This window comes from Macaca thibetana, chromosome Y, assembly GCF_024542745.1.
Source record: "Macaca thibetana thibetana isolate TM-01 chromosome Y, ASM2454274v1, whole genome shotgun sequence".
NCBI classification, from domain to species: domain Eukaryota; kingdom Metazoa; phylum Chordata; class Mammalia; order Primates; family Cercopithecidae; genus Macaca; species Macaca thibetana.
Genome location: NC_065599.1, coordinates 13,754,580 through 13,773,301, shown reverse-complemented (window position 1 = coordinate 13,773,301; position 18,722 = coordinate 13,754,580). Strand labels below are relative to the sequence as shown.

The following is an 18,722-nucleotide window of genomic DNA, read 5'->3' as shown; positions in this document are numbered from 1 at the left end:
CTGATTTTAGCAGATTGTCTAAAAAATAAAACAACAAGGACTTCTGTGTTGAAGAAAATGTGCAACCTGTAGCCAAAAGAAAATGTTCATCGCCTTTAAGAAGAATCTTCCCAAGTCTAGATTACTAAGTGTACTCTGTTTTTGAGAAAGGTTGTTGAAATTGAGCAAGGGCATCCTCACACCTTTATGCATGAGCAGTGCTCTGGAATGGGCTCATTCTGACTTTCGGAGCTAACCATGAAACATCCAGGAATTGTGTGAGCCATCTGTCCAACCATTTGTAGCTCGAAATGAACATAGTGGGAGAATTTACACCATGGGAATTGGCAAACACCATTAATAAGTGTGTGTGTATTTTGAGAGCTGGTTTGCTTAGTACATCACCTATTATATAGATAATCTCATCCATGCCTTTATTTGATAAGGGGCATATTCTATATGCCAAACAAGGTAAAAAGAGTTTAATAAAAATTTCAGTAATTAAGGCAAAGTTTCAATGAATAATTATGCCAATAACCAATTGATAATGCAGTTATGATCAGTACTATAAAAGTCAGATGCTGTCAGAGTTTATAAAACAGATGTGTGGTGAAATCTGATGCAAGATTTCCCCTAGGAAATGACGTGTCGACTTTGACCATGCCACTTTGCAGGACTCTTGGTCTATCTCATAAATACATAAACAGTTGTTTCCTGACTGGATTTACCTGCATCACATTCAAGGAAAGCATATTTTATTTTAATAGCTTACCACAATCAATAGAACTCACTTCTGTGGGTACGTCCAGGCCTCAGGATTGACTGGCAGGAGGGAGATCTAAGATGGAAAGAACAAGATAGAGCATTGAGAGTAGAATATGCAGGAGAGTCTCTGCCATCTCTTCTGAAGGGTTTGCCATTTCAAGACTTCCCAGGTTTGCTTTCTCACAAATAAAGTGACCACCAAGTTTTGCTGTTTGGTGTTCAGATACATAATTCTCTCTGTGTGGCAGACTGCTCCCCAGAAAATAAAAAGAATGAATTCCATTGTGTATGTGGACCACATTTGCTTTATCCAATCTGTCATTGATAGGCATTTAGGTTGATTCCATGACTTTGCTATTGTAAATAGTGCTACAATGAACATTCACGTGCATGTGTCTTTATGGAAGAATGATTTATATTCCTCTGGGTATATACCCAGTAATGGGATTCTGGGTCAAAGGGAATTTCTGCTTACTATGCAGCCATAAAAAAGAATGAGATCATGTCTTTTGCAGGAACATGGATGGAACTGGAGGCTATTATCCTTAGCAAACTAACACAGGAACAGAAAACCAAATACTGCATGTTCTCACTTATAAGTGGGAGGTAAATGATAAGAAATTATGAACACAAAGAAGGAAACAACAGACACTGGGGTCTACTTGAGGGGGGAGGGTGGGAGGAAGGAGATGAGAGAGGGAGGGAGGGAGGGAGGGGGGGAGGGAGAGGAGCAGAAAAGATAACTCTTGGGTACTGGGTTTAATATGTGAGTAATGAAATAATCTGCACAACATGCCCCTGTGACACAAGTTTACCATTGCAACAAACCTTCACAAGTACCCTCAAACCTAAAATAAAAGTTAAAAAAAAAAACTAATGAATTTCACATGGTTTGAAAAGAAATGAAATAAAAATATAACTCGGAGTACTTCATATTCTCTAACTTCCCACCCAAATTAATTCTACATACATATTTAAGTAGGTTCTTGGAATTTTCCCCCCTCCATGACTGCCTTTTTTGCTTTCAGTTTGTCAATAACCCAAGGTACCAACAGGGTTTACTTTACCAAGCATTATTCATGTTCCCTTTATGCAATAGAAGCACCATTTTTCTATTGTATTTGCTGTTAAGATAGCTGATGAAATATCAGAACAACATGTTTATGAATGAGTTGTTTTTAATTGAACTCAAACTTTAGTTCTTAGCGACAGAATTCCAAGTATAGTTGGCCTTGCATGACAGTTTGAACAAAAAGGGATGTGATAATTCAATGTTGTTCCATATATTTTAGTTTCAGTCATTTACACTTTTCCATATTGGGTGAATACCTACCATTGAACATGATTTGCCATCTGGTGGAAGAAATGAGACAGACGCCCCAGTGAGTGTTGACAGGCTAGATGACCTCCTATACGCTCATTAGCAGAGGTAGATGAGGGAACTATAAAGGGAATAAATTTGGGTTAGAAACGGGGTCTTAGAAGAAAAGTCACTCAAGGATGACTTTGATTTGTACAAGCCCCTTTAGAAGGGAATTGTCAGCTTGAGCCAGACCCAGGGATGTGGTTCTTTAGGGTGATTTTGGGAAAGAATGAGTGGTTCAGTTTGGCTTAAAGATGGGTTGTATGGGGTTTGGGGTAGAAGAAAATGCTGGACATGATGTGCTGCATTTTATTTACTTTTTTATTTTACTTATTTATTTTTAGAGACAGGCTCTCGCTCTCACTCAGACTGGAGTGCAGTGGTGTGATCATAGCTCACTGCATGCTTGACCTCCTTGGTTCTAATGATCCTCCAATCTCAGCCTCTCAAGTAGTTGGGAATACAGGTGCACACTACCATGCTTGGCTAACTTTTTAAATTTTTTGTAGAGACAGGATTTTACTATGTTGCCCAGACTGGTCTCAAACTCCTAACCTCAAGAGATAATCCCAACTTCGTTTCCCAAAGTGCTGGCATTATGGCTGTCAGCCACTATTCCCAGCCCCTGTACTGCATTTTAAAGCATGTTCCATATTGGAATTAATTGGATAGTCAATATGGAACAGTTGTGGGGTTTTTGTTTGGTTTAGCAAGATACTTTGGAATATGTAATCAGTAAGGAATTTAAACAACATTAAATAACATTAACTAAGCATGGCGACTTTGATTGATTTGCATTAGACAAAATTAATTGGCTTCCTCATAAAAATTAGTTAGGCGGTGCTTGTCAGATCAGTGAGAAATTTCACGAAAATTAATAGGGGATTGAGTTGGATTGATTTCCATTATGCAAAATTAATTGATCACCTGGTCAAAATTAGTTAGGAGGTGATTGTCATGATTTAGACAAGGATTAATAAAAGTTTGATATAAAGTGGTTCTAGAGAAAATAGAAATTGGGAAAAATAGTTGCAAAATATAAGAGAGCTTCTTAGAATTTGGTGATTGTCTGCTTGTAAGAGAGGAAATATAAGTTTCAAAAAATATTTGAACCTGAGTGACTATGAGTAACAGGTCTCATTCAACCAGGGTGGGGATGTTGAAAGGGGGACTGTTTTTCTAGATAATGAATTGAGGGTATCATGCAAACAATTAAAAATAACAAAGACAGATATCCATTCAATATCACCAGATTCAGAAACAATCACATTAAAATGATTTTTCTTTTCCATTATTTTAAAGTTCAGTTTCCTTGACTGTTCAATATTTATTAGTATGTTCGAAGCCAAAGACACAAAGAGAAGAAAGCTTAGAGTATGAGGACAAAAATAAAAGTGTAGCCAGGTACAAAAAGGATTTGGAGACACAGAGCAAAGTGTTGAAGGAAGTACACTGGGAATTTTTATTTGGGTTTTGAGATCCAGTTATTATAACCCCAAGTGTGCGCTGGTTGCAGTTGCTGAAAGGTTTATTAGCTTCCTGTAAAACCTTCCTTTATTAGCCCAAACTGAGGCAATGCATCTTCAAACAAGAAAATCTGCCTTTGTCAAAAAGTGCACTCAAATCAACTTAGAGAACCACAGGCCAGAGAACAGTCCCAGCTGGCCTGCAAAACTGCACCCTTTACTGCTGAGACCCCACTGTGATTCATGGCCCATGGGGTCATCCAGCAGGAATTGGGGGCACCGCAGCCCACTGGAAGGAAAGCCCAGAAATAATGGCTCCCTGCAGGTATTCACAACAAAGACTCATAGAGGTATGGAGACAACCTCAGGGTGCAGCTTTTACTGAGTCCATGGACATGACTCAGGCTCTGCTTCTTCCGCTGTGAGCCACAAAATTAGCACGAGAAAAATTAAGAAGGGTTAAAAAAAATCACGTTTGCTTTTCAAGAGAGGGGAGACTCAATGTGTTCAGTTTTCATCATCACGAATGGTATATGTTCAATGAGATGAAGGAAATTCTCATTAGTTGAAAGGTTTAATTGATCTTGGTGCAGCCCTTATGCCCACAAAACAACTGCCCACTGCCAGTTAATTTGCCAGGATAAATAAAGCAAGCTGGACCCGTTCGGGCTTGGTGCATGGCTTCAGTGTTAAGGGTGGAGCCCACAAAAGCTTGCACTTCTCCCAAATCTCTTTAAAGCTCTTTCCACATGCCTATAGAATGAATCACGTTGGAGCTGAAATCTCTAGTAAGTGCACTAGTAAAGTAAGAGGTCGAGATGAATTATATACTTGTATGCAGTTGCAGTCCATCAGATTTTTTATTTTATTTTTCGGTAACTGTAACCATGGGAGCACAAAGGAAGGTCAGGCAGAACAAGAAGTACTGCCGTAAGATTTGAAAAACCCTTCATTATAATTTTCTCATTTTATTAGAAGATGTGTAATGACAGAAGCCACGTAGACCAAGGATACTAAAAGATTTAACAAAAGTCATGCAACAACACATGACCAGATGAAGCCTGGATAAGAAAACATTCAGACAGACAGAAGGGAATCCTATGATGGAAGTGATAAGAGAGCATTATTAAGGCAAAAAATAATCAAAATAATATATATAAACACTTACTGATATTGTTGCAGTGTACAGTGTTGATGTCAAAGAAATGTTCGACAACCACATTAAAAAATGGGCAAACAGCCAGGCACAGTGGCTCACACCTGTAATCCCAGCACTTTGAGAGACTGAGGCAGGCAGATCACTTGAGGCCAGCAGTTTGAGACCAGCCTGGCTAACATGGCGAGACCTGTCTCTATTAAAAATACAAAAATTAGCCAAGTGTGGTGACACATGCCTGTAGTCCCAGCTACATGGGAGGCTAAGGCAGGAGAATTGCTTGAATCCAGGAGGTAGAGGTTGCAGTGAGCTAAGATCATGCTTCTGCACTCCAGAATGGGTAACAGAGCAAGATACTATTTCCAAAAAAAAGAGAAAAAAAAGAAAGAATGGGCAAAGGATATGGACAGACACATCTAAAACAAAGACATACACATAGCCAACAAACATGAAAAAATACTTCATATTACTAATGATCAGAGAAATGCAAATTAAAATCACAATGGAATTCCATCTCACACCAGAATGGCTATGATTAAAAAGTCAAAAACAACAGATGCTCCCAAGATTGCAGAGAAAAGGGAACACTTATACATGGTAAGTGGAAATGTAAATTAGCTCAGCTACTGTGGAAAGCAGTTTGGAGATTTCTCAAAAAATGAAAACAGAACTACCATTCGACCCATCAATCCCCATTACTCAGTATATGCTCAAAGGAATAAACGTTGTTCTACCATAAAGGCACATGCACGTGTATGTTCGTTGCAGCACTATTCACAATAGCAAAGATAAGGAATCAACTTAGATGCCTATTAAGAGCAGACTGAAGAAAGAAAATGTGGGTGCATATACAACATGGAACACTATCAAGCCATAAAAAGAATGCGATTGTGTTCTTTGCGGCTACATGGATGGAGCTGGAAGCCATTATTCTAAGCGAATTAACACAGGAATGGAACAGGAAACAAAATACCACATGTTCTCACTTATAAGTGAGAGCTAAGCATTGAGTACACATGGACACAAAGGTGGGAACAATATACACCAACTCCTACTTGAGGGTGGAGGGTGGGGATCAAAAAACTACCTATGGGATACTATACTTATTACCTGGATGATGAAATAATCTGTACACCAAATCCCTGTGACGTGCAATTTATCTATTTAACAAACCTGTACACGAACTCTCTGAACATAAAATAGAAGTTGGAGAGAAAAAGTAAGTAACAATCAATCAATCAATCAATCAATCAATCAATGTATGAGACTTACCTGAATGCTATAATATTTTATAACAAATGAAATATATATTCTTTGAGCAATGCAGAAATAAAGTTTTTTGTTTAATTGTACATCAAACAATTTATAAGGTGATTTCTGCAAAAGATAAAGCTACAAAATATATTGCTTTTGCAGAGAGATCATTGAAAAACTACTAAGATAATTGGCAAAAAGAGCAAGCGTTCTTGAATTAAGAAAATGGAAAGATAACTCCAGTATGCTAAGTGAATGATATTGACTAGTGCTTCCTCTAGGTTCCCAGGAATGCCTCATGAAGCAGATAGTATTTGTCCGTTTTCCGTGTGCGAATTGGGACTCACAGAAAGCAGATGATGTGAATAGCTGTCAAAAGTTGGTCCCTTGGAGTCAGATGTGGGTACAGCTCAGCTGTGCCACTTTCCTTGGTGGTGATATTGGTTCATTCTTGTGCCTATTGTGCAGCCATGGGCTGCAAATCTAGAATTAGAACTGAGGTCTTGGCAGCTGCAGATATTCTGCTCTTTTTATTACTCCTTGATCCTCCTGCAGAGAGTCTGACACAGAAACAGGAGAATTAGTATATGTACTTCAGCATTTAAACAGGATCCGACATCAACTTGTAGCTGCTTTCCCAATAGTTCATGCAAACAGAAGACTTCTAAACATGTCATGTCTCTGTTGGGTCAAATAAAGTGGCTCCATTCTGGAATTTTCCTTAACCATATTTTAGTGTGTATTTTCTGATATTTTCCTTAACATTACTTAGAATATTAATGACTCTTGACTGAGTATCTTGAGCTAGGCACTGGGCTGGGCATTTTGCACTGAAGTCTACAGTCTTTCAGAAAACCCCAGAGGTGTGTATGCACTACATGGCCCCAAGCCCAAGTTGAGGGAGAGAAGGGAACTAGTTTTAGGTGGCACTTCTAGGAAGAGGTGAAGCTGAGTTTTGCACTCTTGCCTGTAAACAACAAATCTCAACAATGTTTTAGGTTTATTCCATAGTGAATGATAATTATTATCACCTTTAGGATTTCTGGTGTGGTTCCTGCATGTCAGTCATAATGAAAAGCAACAACATGGATGACCTTCCAGACAATGTACTCTGAATGCACAATTTTAACTGGCTCAATATATACATATATATATATATTGAGCAATGCAGAAATAAAGTTTTTGTTTAATTGTGCATTGAATAATTTATGAGGTGATTTCTGCAAAATATAGGGCCAGAAAATGTATTGCTTTTGCTGAGAGGGCATTGAAAATCTGCTAGAATAATTAGCAGGAAAAGCGAGGTCCTTGAATTGAGAAGATGGAAAGATAGGGAACATTTCTTCATGGCTGAAAGTGTCATTTTGCCTGGCTGGAAAAGATGAGAACCATGATTAAGGGGTATGTCAACCAAGAGATAACATTTTAGTCCGTTCTGTGCTGATATAAAAGAATATCATAGACTGGATAATTGAAAATGAGCAGAAATTTATTTCAGTCATGGTTCTGGAGGCTGGGAAGTCTAAAATCAAGGGGTTGCATCTGGTGAGGGCCTTCTTGCTGTCTCCTCCCATGGAGAAGGCATCACATGGTGAGAGAGAACAAGAGATCAAACTCACAACCTCAAAGGCTTTTATAATCCATTCATGAGAGTGGCCTTCTCATCACCTAAACACCTCCCAAAAGTCCCCACCTCCCAACACTGTTGCATTGAGAATTAAGTTTACAACATATGCTTTTTAGGAGACACATTCAAACCATAGCAGATACTCATAACAAACTTTTTAAACGTATATTCGTGTATTCCATTAGGCAAATATAGGTTATATATATATTTATATTATATATGATATTCATATTTAATATGTAAATATATTATGTAAAATATATAAATATACGTTATGTATAATATTTATTTTATATAAATTTATATATTATATATAAATATATATTTATATAAAAATTTATATACATATATTTTATATATTTATATATAAATATATAGAAAATATTTCATTCCAATATATATTCCATTCTAATATTATACATATAACTTCAATATATTTCTAGATATGTTTTATATGTTTTATGTGTTTCAAGATAGATACAGATATTGGTACAACAAAGATACATAACTTTTCATGGCTCAGGAGTTCATTTCTTTTTAGCACTGAATAATATTCCATTGTTGATAAATTGATGTTGAGGAAGGCTATACATTTATAGGGACAGGGGTTCTGGGGAACTCTTTGTACCTTGTGTTCAGTTTTGCTATGAGCTTAAAACTGCTCTAGAAAATAAAGTCTATTAAAAAATATGTACCAATCAAGCTAAACTATGAAAAACTAAATTTTGTTAAATCTAAAATATTCCCTTTCTTAAAAAAAAAAGTATAATGTCATCTTCTTTGCTGAGACAAAAGGGAAACATTAATTATTTTCTAAGAAGTATGGGTATGAAGACTCTTCTCTTTAGGTCTCTAAAACTTCTTTGTCTGTTCCTTCTGTATAAGCAGAACTTTGGGTGCCTGGCTTCCTCCATCAATGGGCCATGTGGGTGGACAAAAGAAAGAGCAAGGTTCTTGAATTGAGTATTAGTTCTTTCTCCTGCTATTGGAGCCACGGTGGAGTGAAAAATGCTTTGTACAGTGGAAAGGTGCAATGTTGAGTCAAACTGTTTTGTTTATTCAGTTGACATCCTTTGAGGAAGCACCATGGCAAGGCTTGTGCTTCTGCAGATCCTGGACTAAAATTAAAATAAATATGCAGTTCTTGCTGGTGCAAGGCCAGCATTAGATGCCTCCCATGGGTAAAATTCCCAGAGAAAAATAGGAATCTGAGTATTCAATACATCCGTCTTAAAAGCTAAAGCAAAACCCAATTTTCATCAGTTTTAAATTTCATTCCTTAAAAGAATTAAAAATACAATTATACTTTTTAAAAACACATAGATTCCCTCTCATTCTATTTGTAAGCCTTGTTATATCCATGTGATTTATGTATGATTCCACAGAAGTAGACCCTGAGAGGAAGAGCTCCCAAGAAACCTGTAGGAATGTTGGTGAAACCAGCCGGGGTCGGGTAGGGGAGAAACATAAATCAAGCAAGGTGGGATCTCAGGCCAAGTTGTAGGGAAGAAAAGATTCATTTTGCATACTTCAAATCAGTGCCTGCACACTAATTTTTATACATTTTAAACACAGGTTACCATCATTTTAGCTCAGCGTTCTGTGTGCAATTGATAGCAATTTTCTCATAATTAACTAATGTGTTCTCTTCATGAGCTCACTCCCAAATTGTTGGCCATATCTGGTCTATACCCTGGAATGCATCATTTCTGCACATCTCTCTGAAAGATAAAATTTCAGTTTGTTTCCAATTTGTTAATATATTACTCCCTTCCTCCCTCCTTAAATTTTTGTGCTAAATTTTCTAAAGCTTGGTCCCTAAATTATGTCCTGGTGATAGAAGAACCAAGAACAGGTAATATATCATGTTCCTTAGCCCACATGTGGTTATCTGGACCTGTTATATGGTCTTGTCTTGCTGACCACCTAGTTTCATTCTTGAAAGATAACTTCCCTTGAATCTACTTTTCCAAACCTTTACTCATTCTATGATCTTTGTGAGAAGGATTTCTGCACTTTTCATAGTAGGGCAGAGCTACATCTTGAACTATCAACACACATGTGAAATCATCCCTACAAACTTTATAAAATTTATCAGGGAAAAAAGAAGGGGGAGAAATGAAAATAAACCAAGCTCACAGCACACTCAACACTCATCCTGAGGTCAGCTTACTCCCTGACCTGCTTCGTCATAGTTGTTTGGTGCCTCTTGTCCTAGAATCACATAGACCTTTGATTAGAGTTCCCTTAACTACTTTGTAGATAACAACTTCAACATTATGAAACAAGTTTTCCCTCTGAGATATTCTTTCAGGCCCTGCATACTGATGAAACTACTGATGCCAGCTGGTCTGAAGGACACCACAAGAAGCTAACACACCAAAGAATGCAGTTTCCATATCCTGATGACTTCATCCTCCTTACCCAAAGCAGTCAATGACCCGAATTTTCCAGCTCCTTATCCTCTACAATCCCTTTAAAAACTACAGCTCAGGATTCCACAGGGAGACAGATTTGAGGGTCTTCTCCCATTTTTCTCACTCAGTGTCCTGCAAAAATTAAGCTCTTTCTCTGCTGCAAACCCTGCTGTCTCAGTGTATTAGTTTGTTACTGCACAGTGGGCATATAGACTCTGTGGTCCTATAACACATAGTCCAAGACAGCTGTTGTTGGGTAAGTCTTTCAGGTCCTACTTGTCTGCATACAAAGTTTCAAAAGGGAGAAGACTATAAGATGTTACTTCACTGGCTACAAATAAAATGTCTTAGAAAAACTCCCATGTTACTTTCTTCAGTCTTCCCAGTGGTTCTCAAAGTGTGGTACCTGGACCAGCCTCATCACCTGGAAATTTGTTAGAAATGCAAATTATAGAATCCTTCCCTAGACCCGCCAAATGAGAAGGAGTGGGACCCAGCATTCTGTGTTTTGACAAGCCCTCCATAAGCTTCTAATGCTCCCTCGACATTGAGAACCACTGGTTAGGACTGCTATCTCTCTCATCAAATCTCATTCAGATCATGATCTAATTAGCAAACAAGACTGTGAGTCATTCCGGGACTGACCTGCCTTTTTTTCTTTATATATACCAAAGCTTTCTGTGTTTCAGCTGACTAAATGGGTGGAATTCAGGAAGGAGCAGCCAGTTTATGAGGGCACTGTGAAGATTTAACATATTATGGTGGGGTTGCAGATTAAATCCACACAGGGACTTAAAAAAATTGAAACATTACAATATAAGACACAGAGATCAAACATTTCCAAGCTTTAAGAAAATCTAAGACTGAACACAGTGGCTCATGCCTATAAATTCTAGTACTTTGGGAGGCTAAGGTGGAAGGATTGCTTGGGGCCAGGAGTTTGAGGTTAGCCTGGGTAACACAGTGCAACTTTGTGTCTACAAAAAAAACTAAAAAATTTAGCTGGGTTTGATGGCATGTGCCTCTAGTCCCAGCTACTTGGGAGGCTGAGGCAGGAGGACGACTTGGGCCCAGGAGTTTGAGGCTATAGTGAGCCATGATTGCACCACTGCTCTCCAGCCAGATGAACAGAGCAAGATCCTGTCTCTAAAATAATAATAATAATAATAAAATTTTAAAAAGAACAAAAGAGAAGATCTAAGAAAATTGAAAGAATGGTATCAGAATATAACTTGGGCAAGTGATAACTATACAAAAAAGAGGTAGTGGTCCACAGACTACTTTCTAAACCTCTGTGTGTCTCCCCATTCAGCAAGCCGCAAATAACAACATGCACCTGTAAATCAGAGTCAAGTGAGTTTCATCAATGACTAAAGCAAGGCTCCATTAACCTATTTACAACAAAGATAGCAGCCCACTTTGAGTCTTGTGGGTCTCACAGTGGGCTGCCATCTTGGTTGTAAATAGGTTAATGCCTCCAAGGATCATTTTCTCAGAGTTAGACTCTCTTCCATGGTGAATGTTTTACAGCATTCCTTTTACAAAAATGTAATGAAAACCACTGAAAATGAGCACAAATAATTTTCAAACATATACTTGAGGCTGTAACTGCAATGTAAAACAGAAATGTAACAAGAAAGAAACTCTTATTTTAAAACACCATAGCATTTTAATAGGTAAATGATAAGACAGGGATGGGACAAAAGACCCACAGGTTTGCTGTAGGTACAATCATTGAGATAGATACCAGAACTGCCAACACTGATGTGTTGTGTTGGCAACTCAAATAGCAGCAGGAGGATTTCCATAGATGGTGTTTTCCAAAGTGGTGACTAGTCCTTGATCAGGTTCTGATCAAGGCAATTGACTGCAGTCAGTCCTCTGTTTCCACTGTTTCGCTTTCTTTTGAATTTCATGTTGATTAAAACTGTTCAAACGTGGATGAAACTGGAGGTCATGATGTTAAGTGAAGTAAGCCGGTCACTGGAAGACAGTGCAGATTTTTACTCCTGTGTAGGAACTCAAAAAAATGGATCTCATGGAGACAGAGTGTAGAATGATGGTTACCAGAGGCTGGGGAGAGGTCTCTCAGTGGGCCACCATCGTGAGTCTCACAGTGGGCTGCCTTCTTGATTGTAAATAGGTTAATAGAGCCTTGCTTTAGTCATTGATGAAATCCACTTGAATATGTGTTGAATACTTAGAACAATAGACAGCCACAGTAGGTATCCATTAATTTCAATAATTAGTATTTGCAACCAAATTTATTCAGATGAGCAGTCTTCATGAAAACTAACTTTCTTGGGTAAGTAGGATGAAGCTGTTTATGAGTATAGCAGTGAGCCACTGAATGAATATACTCCTACCTAATAGATTATAACTTATGTACTAGCTTATTGAGGCAAATTATAAACATATTGTTAACAGCAACCATTTGTCACACAATGCTAGGACTGTTGCAACCTTCTTGTTTCCTGCTGTCAAAATTAAATCTACGGCATGTACTCGTTGATCCTTCATGGAGGGAACTCCCCTTACTACTTTCAGTTTTCAGTTTATTTTTATTCTTAATTAACAAATAATAATTACATGTATTTATGGGTTAAAATATGATTTTTTTATACATTTATACATTGTGGCATTAACAAATCAGGCTAATTAAAATAATCATCACTTCACATATTTGTCATTTCTCTATGGTGAGAACATTTGAAATCCAATTTTTAAAGCAATTAAAAAATATACAATATATTATCAACTACAGTCACTGATACGGTTAGGTTCTGTGATTCCACCCAAATATCATGTCAAATTGTAATCCCCAGTGTTGGAGGAGGTGCCTGGTGAGAGGTGATTGAATCATGGGAGTGGACTTCCTTCTTGCTCCCCTTGTGATTGTGAGGGAGTTCTCATGAGATCTGATGGTTTAAAAGTGTGTGGCACTTCCCCGTTAACTCCTCTCTCTCCTCCATCACCATGGTAAGACATGCTTGCTTCCCCTTCATCTTCTGCCACGATTATATGTTTCCCGAGGCCGCCCCAGCCATGCCTCCTGTACAGCCTGCAGCACCATGAGCCAATTACACCTCTTTTCTTTATAAATTACCCAGTCTTACATAGTTCTTTATAGCAATGTCAGAACAAACAAATACACTAATCTTGTTGTGCAATAGATCACCAGAATTTATCCTTCCTGTCTGACTGAAACTTTGTACCCTTTGACCAACATACACCACATGCCCCCATCCTCTGACACCCACCATTCTACTCTCTACTTCTATGAGTTTGACGTTTTTAGATTTCACGTATGAGGGAGGTTACGCAATTTTTGTTTTCCATGCCAACTTCCAGGGCATGGAATGGTGTGGATGGTACACATGCCCCAAATTGGCTACAGAGCTGTGGGCAGAAAACTTGAAGACAGCTTGAGGGTATTTTGGAATCCAGCTATGAGACACACAGCAAGCTTGATGGGTCTTTAATGACAACCATTGGAGAAACAGGATAATATTCCTCCCTGCCTTTGTCCACTTGGGATTCTATAATAAAATAGAATACACTGAGTGGCTAAAGCAACAATCATCAACTTCTCATGGTTCTGGAGGCTGGAAGTCCAAGATCTGGGTGCCAGCAGATCTAGTGTCTGGAAAGGACTCTCCCTTTGGTTTGCAGGTGGCTACCTTCCTGTGTCTGCAAATGGTGGTGAGAGAGGGTGGGGAACGAGCTCTGTTATGTCTCTAATTGTAAGGGCACTAATCCCATCATGAGGGCTCCATTCTCATGACCTGTTTTTCAAAGTCCCCATCTTCAAATATCATCTGTCTTAGCCTTACAGGCTGCTATAATGAATACACCATAAAATGGGTGGCTTATAAACAACATAAATTTATTCCTTCCATTTCTGGAGGCTGGAAGTCCAAGACCAAGTTGTGGCAGATTTAGTGTCTGGTGAGGACCGGCTTCCTGGTTCATAAATGGTGCTAGGTCCATCCTGGTTCGTAGACGGCACTATGTTCTTGCTGTGCCCTCACATGGTAGAAGTGGGAAGGGAACTCTCTGGATCCCTTTTTATAAGGGCACTCATCCCATTCATGAGGCTCCACCCTCATGACCTCATTACCTCCCAAAGACACCACCTCCTAACACCATCACCTTAGAGGTGAACATTTCAACACATGAAATTTGGATGACACAGATGTCCAGATCATAGCACCATGAGAGTAAAGATTGGGATTCCAAAACATATAAATTAGGAGAAGGTGAGTTAAACGTTCATTCCATTGCATTCCCTATCTGCCCTGTGGAAAGAGAATGCATGCCTATTGAAGTCAGATGCCTGCCTATTTAACTGGCATTTTCACTTGCTGGGTGTGGACGGTACACGTGCCCCAGATTGGTTACAGAGCTGTGGGCAGAAAGCTTGAAGGTGGCTTGAGGGCATTTTGGAATCTGGCTCTGAGGTGCACAGCAGACTTGATGGGTCTTTAATGACAACCAGAGACTTGGAAGTGGAGAGTGATCTTCTACACAACAGATGAGAGTGAACTTCTCTCCAACATTTATTTGGATGAAGCAACTCAAGTCATCCATGGGACTAAATGCTCTAGCCTGTCAATACCCAGCTGATTGGAAATTCTTCTGGGAAGAAACCTTCTCATTCCCCATCTGGCAGGCTCCTGATGCCACTGCACCATTGGAGGTTCCTAAAATGCTCATCAACACAGTTCACTGGCAGCTAATTTTACCTAGGGATTTGACTCTTGACATCACTGAGTGGGTGGAGAAAAGCTTTCCATCTCTCATATATTTGGAAAGAAGACCAGAACTGGGCCATGTACACAGGAAGGGGGGAATCCTGGCATCTGTAGCAATGGGACTGCTTTCTCAGGAAAAACTTGGTTTTATTAGGTTTAGAAAGTCTGCTCATCAGAACTACCAACTCATCCAGCAATCCCACTTACTGGATATCTACCCAAAGGAAAACAAATCATTCTACCAAAAAGATACCTGCACCCATATGCTTATTGTAGCACTATTCACAATAGCAAAGATATGGAATCAACCTACGTGTCCATCAGTGCATGAATGGATAAAGAAAATGCGATATATATACACACCATGTGTATTAATCTGCTCTCATGCTGCTGATAAAGACAAACCCAAGACTGGGTAATTTATAAAAGAAAGAAGTTTTAATGGACTCACAGTTCCATGTGGCTGGGGAGGCCTCACAATCATGGCAGAAGAGCAGGCGACATCTTACATGGCGGCAGGCAAGGGAGAATGAGAACCAAGCGAAAGGGGAAACCCCTTATAAAACCATCAGATCTTGCTGAAGTTGCTTATCAGCTTAAGGAGATTTTGGGCTGAGACGATGGGGTTTTCTAAATATACAGTCATATCATCTGCAAACAGGGACAATTTGACTTCCTCTTTTCCTAATTCAATACTCATTATTTCCTTCTCTTGCCTAATTGCCCTGACCAGAACTTTCAACACTATGTTGAATAAGAGAGAGGGCATCCTTATCTTGTGCTGGTTTTCAGAGGGAATGCTTCCAGTTTTTGCCAAAGTCTCAGGATACAAAATCAATTGTGCAAAAATCACAAGCATTCCTATACACCTTTAACAGAGAGCTAAATCATGAGTGAACTCCCATTCACAATTGCTACAAAGAGAATAAAATACCTAGGAATCCAACTTACAAGGGATGTGAAGGATCTCTTCAAGGAGAACTACAAACCACTGCTCAAGGAAATAAAAGAGGACACAAACAAATGGAAGAATATTCCATACTCCTGGATAGGAAGAATCAATATCGTGAAAATGGCCATACTGCCCAAGGTAATTTATAGATTCAATGCCATCTCCATCAAGCTACCAATGACTTTCTTCACAGAATTGGAAAAAACCACTTTAAAGTTCATATGGAACTAAAAAAAAAAAAAAAAAAAAAAAAAACCCGCATTGTTCACACAATCCTAAGCAAAAAGCACAAAACTGGAGGCACCATGCTACCTGACTTCAAACTATACTACAAGGCTACAGTAACCAAAAGAGCATGATATTGGTACCAAAACTGAGATATAGACCAATGGTACAGAACAGAAGCCTCAGAAATAACACCACACATCTACAACTATCTGATCTTTGACAAACCTGACAAAAACAAGAAACGGGGAAAGGATTCCCTATTTAATAAATGGTGCTGGGAAAACTGGCTAGCCATATGTAGAAAGCTGAAACTGGATCCCTTCCTTACACCTTATAAGAAAATTAATTCAAGTTGGATTAAATGTTAGACCTAAAACCATAAACACCCTAGAAGAAAACCTAGGCAATACCATTCAGGACATAGGCATGGGCAAGGACTTCATGACTAAAACACCAAAAGCAATGGCAACAAGAGCCAAAATAGACAAATGGGATCTTATTAAACTAAAGCGCTTCTGCACGGCAAAAGAAACTACAATCCGAATGAACAGGCAACCTACAGAATGGGAGACAATTTTTGCAATCTACCCATCTGACAAAGGGCTAATATCCAGAATCTACAAAGAACTCAAACAAATTTACAAGAAAAAAACAAACAACCCCATCAAAAAGTGGGCAAAGGGTATGAACAGACACTTCTCAAAAGAAGACATCTATGCAGCCAACAGACACATGAAAAAATGCTCATCATCACTGGTCATCAGAGAAATGCAAATCAAAACCACAATGAGATGTCATCTCACGCCAGTTAGACTGGTAATCATTAAAAAGTCAGGAAACAACAGATGCTAGAGAGCATGTGGAGAAATACGAACACTTTTACACTGTTGGTGGGAGTGTAAATTAGTTCAACCATTGTGGAAGACAGTGTGGAGATTCCTCAAGGATCTAGAACCAGAAATACCATTTGACCCAGCAATCCCATCACTGGGTATATACCCAAAGGATTATAAATTATGCTACTATAAAGACACATGCACAGGTATGTTTATTGTGGCACTATTCACAATAGCAAAGACTTGGAACCAACCCAAACGTCCATCAGTGATAGACTGGATTAAGAAATGTGGCACATATATACCATGGAATACTATGCAGCCATAAAAAAGGATGAGTTCATGTCCTTTGCAGGGACATGGATGAAGCTGGAAACCATCATTCTCAGCAAACTATCACAAGGACAGAAAACCAGACACCACATGTTCTCACTAATAGGTGGGAATTGAATAATGAGAACACTTGGACACAGGGCGGGGAACATCACACACCGGGGCCTGTTGGGGGGTGGGTGTCTGGGGGAGGGATAGCATTAGAACTACCTAATGTAAATGATGAGTTGATGAGTGCAGCAAACCAGCATGGCACAGGTATACCTATGTATCAAACCTGCATGTTGTGCACATGTACCCTAGAACTTAAAGTATAATTTAAAAAAAAAATCAGATCTCGTGAGACTTATTCACTACCATATGAACATTATGAGGGAGACCACCCCCATGATTCAATTGTCTCCCACTGGGTCCCTCCCACAACATGTGGGAATTATGAAAGCTGCAATTCAAGATGAGATTAGTGTGGGGACACAGCCAAACCATATCACCATGGAATATCACACAGCCCCACAAAAGAACGAAATCATGACTTTTGTAGCAACATGGATAGAACTGGAGGACATTATCCTAAGTGAAACAACTCAAAAACAGGAAGACAAACACCCCATGTTCTCACTTATAAGTGGGAGCTAAATGCTGTGTAGACATGGACATAGACAGTGGAATAACAGACATTGGAGACTGGGAAAGGAGGGAGAGGGGGAGGAAGGTGAGGGATGAGAAATTACCTAGTGGATACAATGTACACTATTTGAGTAATAGTTACAGTAAAAGCCCGGACTTCAGCACTCTGCAATCTCTCCATGTAACAAAACTGTGCTGGTATCCCCTAAATCTATTAAAAAAAAAAAAAAAACCTGTAAAAATTACAAATAAGAGGCCAGGTGTGGTGGCTCATGCCTGTAATCCCAGCACTTCGGGAGGCTGAGGCCAGTGGAATGCTTGAGTTCAGGAGTTCGAGAGCAGCCAGGGTAACATGGCAAAACCCAAAAAAAATTAGCCAGGCAAGTGGTACATGCCTGTAGTCCCAGCTGCTTGGGAGCCTGAGGTGGGAGGATTTCTCGTGCCCAGGAGATCAATGCCGTGAGCCAAGATCACACCACTGCACTTCAGCCTGGGTAGCAGAGAGAGACCCTGTCTCAAAAAAATAAAAAATAAAAGTAAAAATACTCAACCTTACCTTATTCTTAAATATCCATTGCTGTGTGGCTCTGGGGTGACTGTGCCTCCTGCGGTAAAAATGTACCAGCATTTTTCTGCAAGGAATGGGGAATAAATAGGGTTTGGAGAAACTCTTTACTTACAACGCAAGAGGATATGGGGAAAACCACAAGTCATTTTATTTTGGTTCCTTCAACAATGAAGGACTTCCTGTCTTTGAGGAAGGTGGCGCTTTCTCTCTCTCTCTCTCTGTGTGTGTGTGTGTGTGTGTGTGTGTGTGTGTGTGTGTTTGTGCATGCGCACACACGCTCATTAAGCATTTACAGTCCTGGAATGTTATTCTGACTACTCATAGCGACTCCACTTCCTGCCCACCCAAACAGTCATCCGTTATGGAAAATACGCCAGCCTCTGAAATATTTACCGGT

At 39.2% G+C, this 18,722-nt stretch overlaps 1 long non-coding RNA gene across 1 annotated transcript; it reads right to left on the bottom strand.

Annotated features, from left to right (window-relative positions):
• Window positions 1-305: 305 nt before the first annotated feature.
• LOC126947110 (uncharacterized) lies at window positions 306-18,475 on the bottom strand. Its single transcript, XR_007722930.1, has 3 exons — window positions 18,314-18,475; window positions 6,331-6,543; window positions 306-817 (listed from the first exon to the last, which is right to left on the bottom strand). It is a non-coding gene; the product is annotated as an uncharacterized LOC126947110 (long non-coding RNA).
• Window positions 18,476-18,722: the final 247 nt, after the last annotated feature.